Here is a 14,263-nt window from a genome sequence, read left to right on the forward strand (position 1 = left end):
CCCTTAATTATGAGGGTAATATAGATGTAATCTCTGAGTATTGGGGAATATTTAAGATAGTCCTGTTTTCCAACAACACCACCCTTTACTGTAGTGGTCTAGGAGGGACTTACATAAAATGGTCTAAATACCCTCTTCAACTACTAGCAAAATCGATATATTTGATCATCCTCAAACTCCTCCATCGATTTAGCCCCTCATTTTCAACCTCACCAAAAAAATCTTATAAATTTTCTCACTAATAGTGTGTTTGGATTGAGAGAAATGAAGAGAAAAAAATCATTAAGATAGAATAAATATTGTTTCTCTCCATTGTTTTTTATTTAATAGTACAAGAACATAAGGTTGGAGAGAAAAAAAAGGGTAAAATTATAATTTTAAATAATTTTATCCTAATGAACTTTTCTTTTTCTCTCAGAATTTGGGGGAAAAAAATTGATTCATTTTTCTCTTCACTTTTTTTCTTTTCACTCCCTCACTTAACAATCCAAACACTAGTGGTGGAGAGAAACTCACTTATTTTTTCTTTTCTTATCACTTTGTTCCTCTCAATCCAAACACACTGAAAAGTCCATTAGTGGCAATCAATTCCCCAAGAATCCTATTTTATTTGGACAATTTTATAAATAGAAGACAACGTTTAAAGAGTACATTCCATCTAATTGATTTAAAGTCTTCAAACTCCTTAGATGTGGAAGTAATCTCCAAAGAAGCACTACCCAAGTCCCAAGTCCCAAGTCCCAAGTCCCATCTCCTTGTGAGTTGTAGTAGTTTTATTTTTTTATTTTCCTTCTTAACGTTTATTCTAATCAATTTTAGTTTGGTTTTATTGATAGAAAGAGATCTCAAAACATCCACTCCAGGGCAACACAAGAGTATGTGATAATATTTCAATTTCTTCCTTTGTTTTTTGGGTTTTTGATGTTGCCTTTATATCCCTAATGCACTAACCATAGCTCTAATCTCATCAGCTCATGTTATTCTAAGAACTTTTTATTTATTTATTTTTTACTCAATTTTTCAAATTTATCTCATCAGCTCATGTTATTATAAGAACTTTTTTATTTTCAAACTTATCTCATCAGCTCATGTTATTATATCTCAACAAAAAGAAATCCAATAACCAATACACCGATGAACAAAACAACGACATAGTACCAATTTAACTCCAGCAATTAAAATTCCTCGTTACTCTCCATGAGTATGATTCCACTCCTTATTTTCATCAAATTATTCTTTTTATTTTTTGTCAGGCTTTTTTGTCTTCTAGATATAATCACTCGAAAAAAAAAAAAAAAAAGTAGCCCTCCATAAGGATAAAATAGGTTGAAGGAAATCCTTGACTCCTTTTATGAGGTACAACTTACGAATTTAAAAAAAAAATTGGTATTTTCTTTTGGAATATAGTACAACAAACAACTTGGTCCCGAAGTAAATTCTTTGAACTAAATAAATCCTATGTCCATAATCAAATCATGTAGATTATTCTCCTTGTCAAATGATCTCCTATTTCAATAAAAGTATGAAAAATGAGACCATATTCTTGAACAGAGGATAGACAAGTGGTTGATGTATCACATAAACATTTGTGTAGGATAGGGCTGTTAATAAATTGGTTTCACATAGAACCTTGATTCTTCTATATAGCTAATCCTTCAAGAGTGAGTTTGGATTCGAATTAGATCCCTCAACTTATCAGATCATCTTCTTATTGTATCTCAATATTTCGATCCAAATCCGGTCCAATGATAACTGAGTCAAGTTTGGATTAGATCAAATCTGATTAGATATTTGGGAACAAAACATGGTTGATCCATACCCGAACCAATGCGTTTTTAGATCAAATCCTTAAAAAAAACCAAAAACCTCAATCCAGACTCTTAAGTTATCAGACCCTAGCAGATTAGATTTTGGGTATGACATGATACATAAACAATGCTTGTTACAAGGTGTTAACTTGGCTACGTTGGTAGGGTTCGTAGAGTTTTTTTCTTTTTCGGAATCGGCAAGCTTGGTGTAAAGGGACCCCACCCTTCCGGAATTACCGATTGAATCCCTCCCATTAAAACCGAACCCAGCCCCTGACCATACATATTCATCTGTGTTGATTTTCATCACTACTTAAAGGGTTATCCATAAGAAAGATTTTCTTGGACGGTTAACCTGATTGCATTTACTATTTCATCGATATAAAACTTCAATATCTCTGCTACTTAAATCCTTTCGGATGTCAAATCCATAAAAAACCACTCAGATGTCTTCTAAAATAACCTGAAATAGATATCTCTTCTGCGTCATCTTATCATCGAAGAAGTGTCTATTTCGTTACCTCTAAATGTGATAAAAATAATAAGCTGAAAATGTAAAGCAAAACATTTCATGGTATATAGAAGTCAACAACATCTTCTTGGAAATAAACTACGCATCTTCTAAGGAAAAACCAACCCAGTGACTCCATATGGACTCATTAAGCACAACTTTCCAGACAAGCTTCATAAGGCCTTTATTCAAATCCCTGAACTCTTCCATTAAGTATTCTCGGGTTATTATTTTGTTGGTGGAAACTTTGTATAGAGTTCAAGGGCTTCTTTTTCGAAGAGTTAGTTTATAGATGCAAGTTTTGTTGTGGTCTAGTTAGTTCTTGTTTTGTTGTGAGGTTGGTCACCTCGACCGCCTTTGTACTTTCTCTACTCTTTGAATATATAACTGAATACCACTAGGGACTGACTTATTGAGCTCCAAACAACCTGCAAAAGATAACATATGAGATTTCTATAGTTGACACAAAGGATTAAACATCCTAGAGGAAACTGGAGAAAGACCAAGATAAGATAGGAAGGCTCCCTCATTGAGATTTACGTCTTTATTGTAACAAGAGTCACTAAAATAGCTCTATTTTTTTCAATGTTTGCATGAAGCTAAGACATTGGAAAACACAACCAAAAGATTATGCGGACTTGAACCATACAATTCTTTATTTTTGCAGAAAACTAGAACATCATGGGCAAAAAAGTAAATGGAAAATAGGAGGAATTCCTAACTTATGAGGGACACGAATAGCATCACTAAAGATCTTCTCTAAGATACAAAAGAAAGCTTCCATAACACCAGTGAATAAATATGGAGCAAAAGATCCCCTTACTGAAGCCCACCGTAAGACAAAAAAAAAAAAAAAAAAACAATGATTAGATTCATTAATATTAACTGAAAATTTAGGAGTAGCGATACCCTCCATAACCCAAGTATCCAAGAACGACTGCGTTCAATTTGGAAAAGTAGAGACTCTAGAAAATCCCAACGAACTTTATACAAGAGCTTACAAAAAGATATTGGCCTAAATTTAACGAAAGAAGATGCATTAGAATCTTTTGAGATTAGGGAGATAAATTTGGCATGACTTTATTAAGTAGTTTCCCATGGTGAAAAAAATTCTTCATTGTCCAAAAAAAATTCTGCACAAAAGCCATCCAGACAATTGCTTTACATCTAGGAGAACCGAATATCACATTTTTTATCTTTTCCTGAGAATAGGATTTGATAGAAAATGTCATTGCTCTTCAGAGATAAAGTTTATGAAAGGAATACTACAGCAAGAGACAGATGAAATTACTACCTCGTCCCAAGCTTCGCAAAAAAATCAACCACCCTATTCACCTCTCCAATAAAATGCAAAATCACATGACATGAACCACTTCTTTTCTCTCTGATCTTATGAACCAATGTCTCATACTTCCAAGATGACTCAATTTCCATTAGGATGCTCTCAATAGCATAAGAAGAATCATTGAGTATAAGAATCCTTTGGAAATTTCTGGCCATTGTAAACTTGAGAGCCTCTTCAATGGCCCTCAACACAGTTATCACAACGTCTTCTCCTTTGCTCCTATCCCACACACCAAACAGAAATTCCTCCCGATGATCTCACCCAATGAAACTAATGCCAACTCCCTCACTAGAAACAGACCCATCCGTGTTTATCTAGATCACACCCTTATCTGGACTCTTCCAAAAGACCAATCTCACAACTTTGATTTGGAATCCCTATTAAAAACTGATTCATGAGTGCACAAATTATCCTATTGCAGTCACTCCAAAGATAGTAAATTAATGTGCAAAACCTAGCACATGGGATATCTTTATTATTATAATGAGATAAGGCACAGTACAAGTGGTTCGGCACCAAGATTTGAGTGGTCATAGATAATCTTATTAGGAAAATGAGCTCCATATAGAAAAGATAGTTCTTCAAATATAGATCTCGTTCGAATGCTGAATTTGAACAAAATCTTGCTTCCAAATCCAAGTGCTACATACTACTCATTGGTACTCCAACAAACACACCTGGATGTCATCCATATACATCTTCTACTCAAATTTTCAGCCATGAAAAGCTTCTTGTTTATTGCAAGCCATGAAATAAATGAATGTCTTGGAAACCTATAGGAGTTCCCAACAATCCGCTCCCAAGGAACTTTGTCTCTTCTAAGAACCAACAATTCCCAAGCTATCTTCATGGAGAATAACCCCTTGGCATTCTTCGTCGAAACCACTCTATCAATGTTCGTCATTGAACAAAGATGATTCCGAAATACACAAAAAGCCGTCCTCATGCTCTCATTTCAAGGATTAGCTAACATCCACCCATCTTCACCTTTAAATTCAGAAACCATGGCATTGGCATGGCTATTAAATTTGGCCACAAGAAATGCCCCTGCAGCCAAAATTTAGTGGATGATCCATCACCAACAAACACCCTCGTATTTTTTGAAGCCTCTTCCTTCGCATGTATAGCCTTCCAAGCCCAAGATGCATTATTAGGAATTTAGCAAGACCAAATACCAGAATCCCCAACATAATGAGTTCTTGCCCATCTACTCCAATGGGAATCATTTTTCACCACAATAAAAAATAACTTCATCATCCAGCCATGTTCCACTCCCTTAGCCTCATTATGCAAGATCCCTTTCGGTGATAGGGATGCAAACCCTACTCGAATTGATCATAGGAAAAGGGGGATCTAATGAAGGACTCTGCCATAAGAAACGGGAGAATAAACACTCGGTCTCTTGGAAAACCAGTTTGGGAATGTTAGAAGGCGAGATTCAATAAACTTGATGGCCAGAAAGGACAGAACAGATAAGCTAAAGGGACCCTGCTAAAGATAGAAAAACCAACTTTCAGCCTTATATTCTTTTATGGACACATTCAATCAAGGTATGACACAAAGGGTACTACATAAAAGAAGAGCAAAGAGGAAGTCCCTAATACTTTATTACAATTGACCCTCCTTGAATCTCAATGCCTCGAGAATGCTAAATTTTTATTTGAAGAAGGGAACTAAAAAGAACTTGACTTTCTAGTCACTGACATGAAAGCCTGACATAATATGAACTCATTGAGGACCTTCCTATTATTTTTGGCCGAAGACAGACTACTTTTAGAGAAAAATAACACATCATCTGCAAACATCGGTGCAACATAAGAGGAACACCCCTCCTAGGTGCAACATCATGGAATCACCTGGAACAAAGAGCTCCTCGAACCAATGATCACCTCAATTCCATTCTAAGCAATATCAGCCACAATGGAATTGTACAAAATCGAGAATTCCTTTCTCCTTTGAGCCAGTGCACCCTCGATTTTTGGCAAGTAAATTTCTCATCCACATTTATTCCCTTCAAGACTCTATCCTTTCTTGGACAGCAATGGAAGTATTTAGGATGCGCATTTGCACATCACGGAGCTTCCTTTCAGCTTCAGATTTTCTAACATTAATTTTCCTGAATACACCTTTATTCCACATCTTGATTACAATTTTCACAAATCTAAGCTTGGTCATGATTCTGAACATAGGATTCCCATAAACAAAGATGTTCCCAGCTTTCTCAATCACCTCCTTGGATCCTTGTTGACCAAGCCACATTGAAAAAAAAATTTAATGTCTTGGGCCCCCTTCCTTATCATCCACTAAATTCACACATATAGGGGCATGGTAAAAAATACCCCCGGGTAAATACCTAAGGTTCCTCTTAGTTGCAATAGTCTCGTTACTCCAAGAAAAGAAAGGAATCACCATCTTCATTTTGCAAAGACCATTTCTATCAATATATTCATTTAACTCACTCATCAATTTTCAAGGCAAAGGGTGGTCATATATTTTTTCTTCATAGGAGTGCACTGTATTGAAATCTCAAGATAATAATCCAAGGAGAGTGAGAATCATTCATCTTCAAGATATGTCTCCATAAAGATGCCCGATCTGAATAATTATTAGCGGCATACACCACTGAAATATGGAAAATAAATCCATTTCTAATACGGGTACCATGCATGATGTAGTCTGACTTGAACAACTTCTCGAGCTTGAATTTTATTGGATTCCATCCAATACAAACACGACCATACTCATGGGAATTGATATTGTCAACAAAATTCTGACTCCTACATATATTCTTTTGAAATGCAAAAATCAACTTTAGTTTCGCAAAGGCCAAAGATATCTAAGTTCTGCTTTTCAATAATCTTCTTAACCATCATTTTTCTTATTTACGTGGTTTAATCACATATGTTCCAAGCTGCTATAGACATGACTAAGCTATAGCCATTTGAGAGGTATCCTCATACAAATTGCTCATGGAATGTGTTGTTCTTGAGGCTTGTTCAACTTGTTTTTTCTTCCTCTTCGATTTTCCCATTTGCTTTGAGTTTGCACTTGAATTAGAGGTAGAGGCTTAAATAGAGTTGGAGAATGCATCAAAAATGGAGTTTGGATTTTTTTTTTCAATTTCCATATTAGCATCCTGATTCCCATCCTACCCTCCTTCCAAATTTGATTTCTCATTAAATTCCAAAGCAAGGGATAAATTAGAAACTTCCAGCAGACCTGTGAATAAAAGAATAATTAATCCATCATAAATACACCCCCCCCCCCCCCCCCCCCCCGGTTGGATATTCACAATCCTAGCATTTTCAGATTCATCCAATATTGTCAGCACCCTTAACCCTTGTTTTGGAAAACTTCCAAGAAAGAATTATGAGGACTTAAAATTGCCAACTCCTTACCCAGAGCACTATTTAGAAATTTGTCAAGCGTTTCAAAACTTTCCTCATTTACTTCTAATCCTGGAAAATCTATAGTATCTTCAATAAGTATGTGTCACTATGGGACTATTTTTATTGACTTAGAGAGTTAGGTGTAGATCTAGGAAGATCTCCATGTTTGACCCTTAGCCCTTTTTGAAAGTAGGTGAGAGCTCATAGTGTATGCATGATATGTTTCCAAGGAACTTATTAATGGACTTAGAAAAGGGAAATTGCTTTATATTGTAAAGTCTTACTCTCTACCTCCTTAAGCCATTAGAGAACAAGAAGCTAAATTAGAAATTTAAAGTGCTTAGAATGGAAAAGGAATTGAAACAATCACTTTACTTTAAATTAAATGCTTAATAGGAGCTTATTAAGGACTTAGAAAGGGAGATTATGGGATTACTCTCTACCTCCTCATGCCATTTAAACAAAAGAAAGGAAACTTCTACATTACAAGAATCTAAAAGTGTTTGAATTAAAGAATGGGAGGAGTTAGAAAGGGGGGAATTAGAGGGAATTTACTACATAAAACAGAAATATAAACCTCTTCCCACCTCTATATTCTTTTCCTTCTTCTTGGTTAAAGCTTCAAGGAAGTATGAGACAAGACTTGAACGGGGCTCTAAAAGACTTTAAGAAGAGAAAATGACAGAATTTTGGGTCTTAGACTTGCCTCATTCAAAGGCCTTGGATGGGGTCTCTATTTATAGGCTCTAGGGAGACCTTTGGGGATAAACTTGTCCAATTTTCTTAATTGCCCAATATTCTATAGAAAACCACAAAGAAAAACTTCAAATACCCTCCATCAAATTGTCCTTGATTGTCTTTTGCACATCTACGAGTCTTACCAATCGTGATGATCAAAGGGTAGAGGTGTCATAGCACTCAAAGCCCTAAAGAGTTCTATTTGCGGGATAAGAGTGTCAAAATCGTTGAGTCAAACTCTAGGGAACAAGCATCAATGGCATGCAATTATGGATTTTTTGGTCACTTACCTTGAAAGAGCCTCCGACAACTTGAGGATATAAAGGTTTTTGTACACAAATTCTAGAGAATTCTCTTGGTTGAGAAAAAGGGTCATGACCTCTTGAATTTATTTACAAAGAATCATATAGACTAGGCCTTGAATTATGGATTGAAAGAATGGGCTTAAGTGTAAATCCCCTTAATTGAGTCTCAACCAATTGAGGATACAAGGGTAATTGGCCACATGTGGGGATCAAATGAGACTTAGACTCAAAGTTGGAGGCTTTGGAAAATTACAAGAAAACCTTGGTGAAAATATTTGGAGAAGTCTAATGCAAGGGCATTGTGGGAGGTGGATAGGATTTACTTGAGGAAGAAGCCAGTTTAGAGAGTCATTTCCTCAAGCAAATCTTGACCACACATGGGCTCATAATTGCCTAACCGAATTGGCTTTAGGTGAGTGAAGTCCAAAGCAAATATACCTTGCAAGTAGGTGAGTGGAAACAAAGGTAAAATTGGCCCGTACAACTACCAAGTAAAAGTCAGTACAAGAGATGTTGTTTGGTGCATATTATCAATATAAATAAAGAACAAAATAATAAGCCTTGGCAAGCAAGATTGATCCACAATTTTTGACTTAAAAAGATGAAGGTTTAGCAAAAATAAACAAAAATTAAAATCGCGATATAAAGAATTAGATTAATCAAATCCACTACAAGCAAATAATCTCATTAGCTTATCAATGTTTATTTTTATCTCAATCCAACTAACAAAGCTAATGTTGTTGGATTGGAGAATGATTCTATTAGGCACAATTACAAACTCAGAAAATTGTGATTTAAGTTAATAAAATGAAATCAAAAGATTAACATGATATTCCAATTAGCCTGATTTAGCTTAAACTTATCTAAGTATAAACCATCAAACCATGAATAATCAAATCAGATCTGATGAATCATTATTATCATAGATAAACATTGAAATACAGATATAAACTAATAAACCGATTACGATGATCTTGCTCATGGCTTCATTAATCTCTCTAATGGAAGTTTAGCTACAGATCATCGCAAGAACCATAAAATCAGAAATAAAAGAAAATAAGTGATTAGAGATGAAAAGGGGGAAATAATATTCTTTTATTGATCTTGATCTGGAACTACTAGTATCTCCTTCCAATTACAAATCTTGAATAGAAAAGAAATTAAAAACCTAAAAACTTAAAAATAGAAGAAATGAGGTAAAAGAAGAAGATAGGAGAGGATGACCTCAAAGGAGATGAGATTTGACTATGGTCTGGTATCTTATTTATAGAGATCAGCTTAGGGTTCCTTTAAAATTCTGAACACTTTCTGAACCCTAACTTGCTAAGTTACAAATCACGCAGCCTCAACATTGCACGAATCTCAAAATAAAGTTCGCTGAATCTCAAAATAATAAACATGAACTGTCAACGTATTATGTCTATTTAAGGGATTTTATGTATTATTCAACCTTAAAGTCTCTGTAAATCGGACCCTAGAAACAACTTTCTGGGCCTTGATTAGATGGCCTACCCTTTAGGTGACCAATGGCCAGGCAAGCTTATGCTTGTGGTCCACCAATTGTCCATATTCCATACCACAAGATTCAAGACCATTTCATAATCCTCGGTCACATTTAAGTTGGATAGATTAAAGCCCTTCATCAATCAACATCACATCCACATGGCCCTTAATCTTCCACATCCTTGTCATGTTGCCTTCATGCAAGAGAGATAGTCTTTTACCCACTCAAAGCTTTTTTGTTGATGATATCCTCAGGGATTGTTATAGAGCATGTCCCTCTATTGGATGAAAACTCAAACAAATCTCTATATGTAGTCTCCACCTCCCATGAATAGATTTTCCATGATATCACCATCTGACTAGACGAGGATTCTCCCATGAGTAACTGGCTGGCAAAAGATCACATCACAACTAAAGAAATCATTTGGGAAAAGAGAAGAAACTGATTGTCATCCCCTGAGCGGAGAGCAATGGAGTTATTAAAAACCGGATCTTACATAGTTAGGAAGGTAATGTTGAGTTTGTGTTATCTACCTCAGCTCCCGGGTGTCACGTGCTCATGTGTCATGCCCCCGTTCAACCTGTGACCCTCTTATATACATAGTTGATAGTTGTGCCTTCTCTTAACACCAATTGGTTTTAGGTAGGGTTATGTAAAATCGAATCTATCCAACAGAACAAAGAAACAACCCTATCACCACTTCCTCGATTTCACTCTCAGTTTCTCTCTGTAGACAGAACTCAGAGGTTCAATCCATTAATACTCGACCTTTTACCTTTAGGCCAGGAGTTTAAGACTACAACAATTATATTCTATAAAGAATATAAGTATAAAGAATGGTGTCTGCAGAGTCTAAAAATCCTCATTAAAAGAAAGAGCAAACATCTTTGCTTCCAAAATATCAAGAATTTCAATTTTAAGTCATAAATGCTATTGCTGAAACTTTAAATCTCACTTTAGACAGGAAAGCAATGTACTAAGGATTATGGTCATAAGGTCTCTTGTCCTTGGAGTGTTACTAATCACATATGCATCCAAAGAAAACTGTGCCCATCAGGACTGTGACAATGATTTTTTGTGAAATAAAAATCATTCACCTTCAAAACTTGTTGAATCTTTTTATCTAACACTCTTCTGTATAATGAGAAGTTGAAAACTACATCTATTTAACTGTTGGCTTTATTGCTTTGGTTAGAAATTTTACAGGAGAAAATGACAGACGCAATAGTTGGAATACTCGTACAAAATTTGTATACTTCCCTTCTCAAAGAAAGCCATGACTTTCTTGATTTCCAGATTCATTTCAGGGATATGAAGAGAAAGCTTGAAGTTTTGAAGTCCTTTCTAACTGATGTACACAAACTTGAAAGGAGTCAACAGATCTACCACACTGTCAAGACGACCCTGGCTAATCTTCGGGAGCTGGTTTATGCTGCTGACGACATATTAGTAGATTGCCAAATTCGGGCTGATATTCGAAAAGATGCAACCATGTATTGCAGATTCTCTCCCAGTGAGATAGTTTTTCGCCATCGAAAAGGATACGAATTGAAGGAGATCAACAAGGAAATTGAGCAGGTGGAGAATGAATTGAGAACCTACTTCACTCCGATGTTAGGCCAAATAACTCAAAAGAGCTGGGAAGAAAGTTATAAATATGTGAGATGGAGTACACAAGATTTCGACCAGTCTGAGATAATCGGTTTGACAGAAGATACAGAAAAAATAAAACGGTGGATTCTCCCCATCAAAGGCGAACTATATCATGTTGGAATTGTGGGGACTGGGGGTTTGGGCAAAACAACACTTGCCCAAAGGATCTTCAATGATAAAAAAGTAGTCAGGCGCTTTCAGAAGAGGATTTGGGTCTCGGTATCTCAAACTTTTGATTTGAAAGAGATCATGAAGAACATGTTGAAACAATTAGGAGAGAATGAAAGTGGATCTTCTATAGGTGACCTCCTGCACAGAATTCAGGAAACTCTCAAGGATAAGAATTATCTCATTGTCATGGATGATGTATGGAGCACTGATGGCTGGTGGGAACAGATATCAAGAAGCCTACCAAAAGGGGAGGGACGCAGCAGTAGCATCATAATCACAACAAGGAATGAAGAGGTTGCAAGAAGCATGGGAGCTGTTGAAGGACGGATTCATCGACCTAAATTTCTTGATGACAATGAAAGCTGGTTGTTGTTCTGCAAAGTTGCCTTTTCGATAAGCAAGGAAATGCGTGACGATCCCCAGTTTGAAATAGTTGGAAAGGAAATCCTGAAGAAATGTGGGGGCCTTCCATTAGCAATCAAGACAATAGGAGGGTTGTTGTCGACCAAAACACATTCCCTTGGTGAGTGGAAAAAGATAAATGATAATTTTCGTGATAAGTTGGCAAAGGAAGGAGACTATTCCTCAGTAATTGCTTCTCTGCAACTGAGCTATGATGAGCTTCCAGCTCATCTAAAACATTGTATACTGTGTTTCTCCATTTATCCCGAAGATTATGAGATCAGTGTTGAACAGTTGGTACATTGGTGGGTCGGAGAGAGTTTTGTCACCGGGAAGGACACAAAAACTGCAATAGAATTTGCCTCTGATAGCATATCAGAATTGATAAGCAGATGCTTAGTTGAAGTTGTGAGCAGGAGAGGCTACGATGGAAGAGTCTACACTTGCAAAATGCACGACATGGTACGGGATTTGATCATCAGAGTTGCGAAAGACGAAGAATTCTGCAGCTTTGATAATGGAAACAAGCAAAATTTCGATGAATGTTCCCGCCATTTGGGTTTTACAAGTAAAATAGATGTGAAATCACCGACAAATAACTCAAAGTTACGGGCCTTGTTAGTGATGACAAACTGTCAATTTCGTTTCAACTGGCTTACTGGATTGGGGATGGTAAAGTCCCTAAGGGTGTTGGATCTTTCACTCAATAAGCTAGAAGATGTTCGTATTGAGGATCTATTGAACTGGATCATATCCCAAAAACGTCTAGCATATCTCAACCTCCAAGAAGTTGGTGGCCTAAAGAAACTGCCGAATTCCATCAGAAAGCTCCGGAACCTCCAGCTTTTGGTACTAACCAATTGTAATAATCTAGAAAAGCTTCCCTCATCTATCACAACTTTACGAAAGTTGATTGTCCTGGACACAGGGAATTGCCCTTCTCTTCTTTACTTTCCCCAGGGAACAGGTAAGCTCTCCAATCTTCAAGTTCTGTCTGGATTCAAGCTATCAAGTGCAGGTAAAGATGGTTGTCGCTTCGGTGAGCTAAAGCACTTGACCCAACTCAGAGTACTACGAATACACATCAGGGGAAAGGATGAAATTGAAGATGACGAACTGGATGTCCTGTCGGAGCTTGATAAACTTCAAGTCTTAGCTATTGACACGGAAGATAGTGAGGAAAAACAGAATCGGCCGAAGCTGGATAGGCTTTCTCCACCACCACATCTTCAAGAGTTGTATCTTCGAAACTATCATGCAGCTGCTACTCCAACATGGGTTAATCCCTCTTCCCTTCCCGAGCTTCAATATCTGCATATTGAGAAGGGAGAACTTCGTCGCATGAGTTCCAATTTCTGGGGTAGAAAGGAACAACCTTGGAAAATAGAAGGGCTGTGTTTGAAATACTTGCCAAGATTACAGGTGGAGTGGGAGACTGTGAAGACTATGATGTCTTTGCTAAGGTATGTGGAGATCAGCCATTGTCAAATGTTGCAGTCCTTCCCTTGTGAAGTTAATTATGTGGGGGTCTGGAAGAAGAAAGAAGCTATAGAGAATGAAGACGAAACGATTGAGGTGATGTGATAAATCAAGAGAAACGCTGCAGCATCAGCATGACTTGAAAGTCCACAATCCTATTTATTATACGTGATACATATGTTTGTTGGAATCTGTTTTACACATTTCGTTTGAGTTTATTGCGCTTGCTTTGTAGGACCAGTAAGAGTAATGTGTTCATGTTAGTAATTGCCTTGTAATGCATTGGGAAGCCATGTTGTGAATTGATATATAAACTATGAAGCAGTAGTCCTTATGAGCTTCAGCATACTATATGATTTTGTAGAAGGATCTCTTTGATCTCAAAAGTCAATTTACTTAGTATATTTTTCAATTTTACTAAGGATAACATCTTCTCCATCCATTCATCCCTCTTTATGGATAATCAGAATTTATAGGATAAAAATGGTCCATTTTGGATAACTATTTCCCTAAATATAAGCTAATGTCTCATCCCTAGTAGGTGTCCTTACTAAAGTGGCTGGCCAAACATGTATTTTATCTTGGTAGCACTTGAAAACCATTAATTTCTAGGAAAACACTATGACTAATGCTGAATTGACCTCAAGATTGAACCTCACATTACACATCTTGACATGAAAGTGTGTAGGAACCATAGATTCTTTTTGACTCATAGCTCAATAAAAAGCATCTATGGTTCCTACACACTTTCATGTCAAGATGTGCGATATGAGGTCACTCTAGCCCAACTCAGACACTATACCAATGAGAGAAAAAAAAGTGGTAATTGAGTTGTCCATGGTGGAAGGTGTCAGCTAGTGTAATTGGTAAAGTCTATTGGTGATGATACCATAAAATTGAGTTCAATTCCCTCCATCAGAGAGTTACTGATCTTGTTAAAAGCAAGCTCACATATCAA

At 36.6% G+C, this 14,263-nt stretch overlaps 1 pseudogene across 1 annotated transcript; it reads left to right on the forward strand.

Moving 5' to 3' along the window:
• The first annotated feature begins 836 nt into the window (after positions 1-836).
• LOC147392081 (disease resistance RPP13-like protein 4 pseudogene) lies at positions 837-13,653 on the forward strand (annotated as a pseudogene). The gene is made up of 2 exons (XR_015182573.1): positions 837-875; positions 10,796-13,653. The product of XR_015182573.1 is annotated as a disease resistance RPP13-like protein 4 pseudogene (transcript).
• The last annotated feature ends 610 nt before the right edge of the window (positions 13,654-14,263 follow it).

The sequence above is a fragment of the Akebia trifoliata genome, chromosome 11 (assembly GCF_017979445.1).
Source record: "Akebia trifoliata isolate Shusen 1 chromosome 11, ASM1797944v1, whole genome shotgun sequence".
NCBI classification, from domain to species: domain Eukaryota; kingdom Viridiplantae; phylum Streptophyta; class Magnoliopsida; order Ranunculales; family Lardizabalaceae; genus Akebia; species Akebia trifoliata.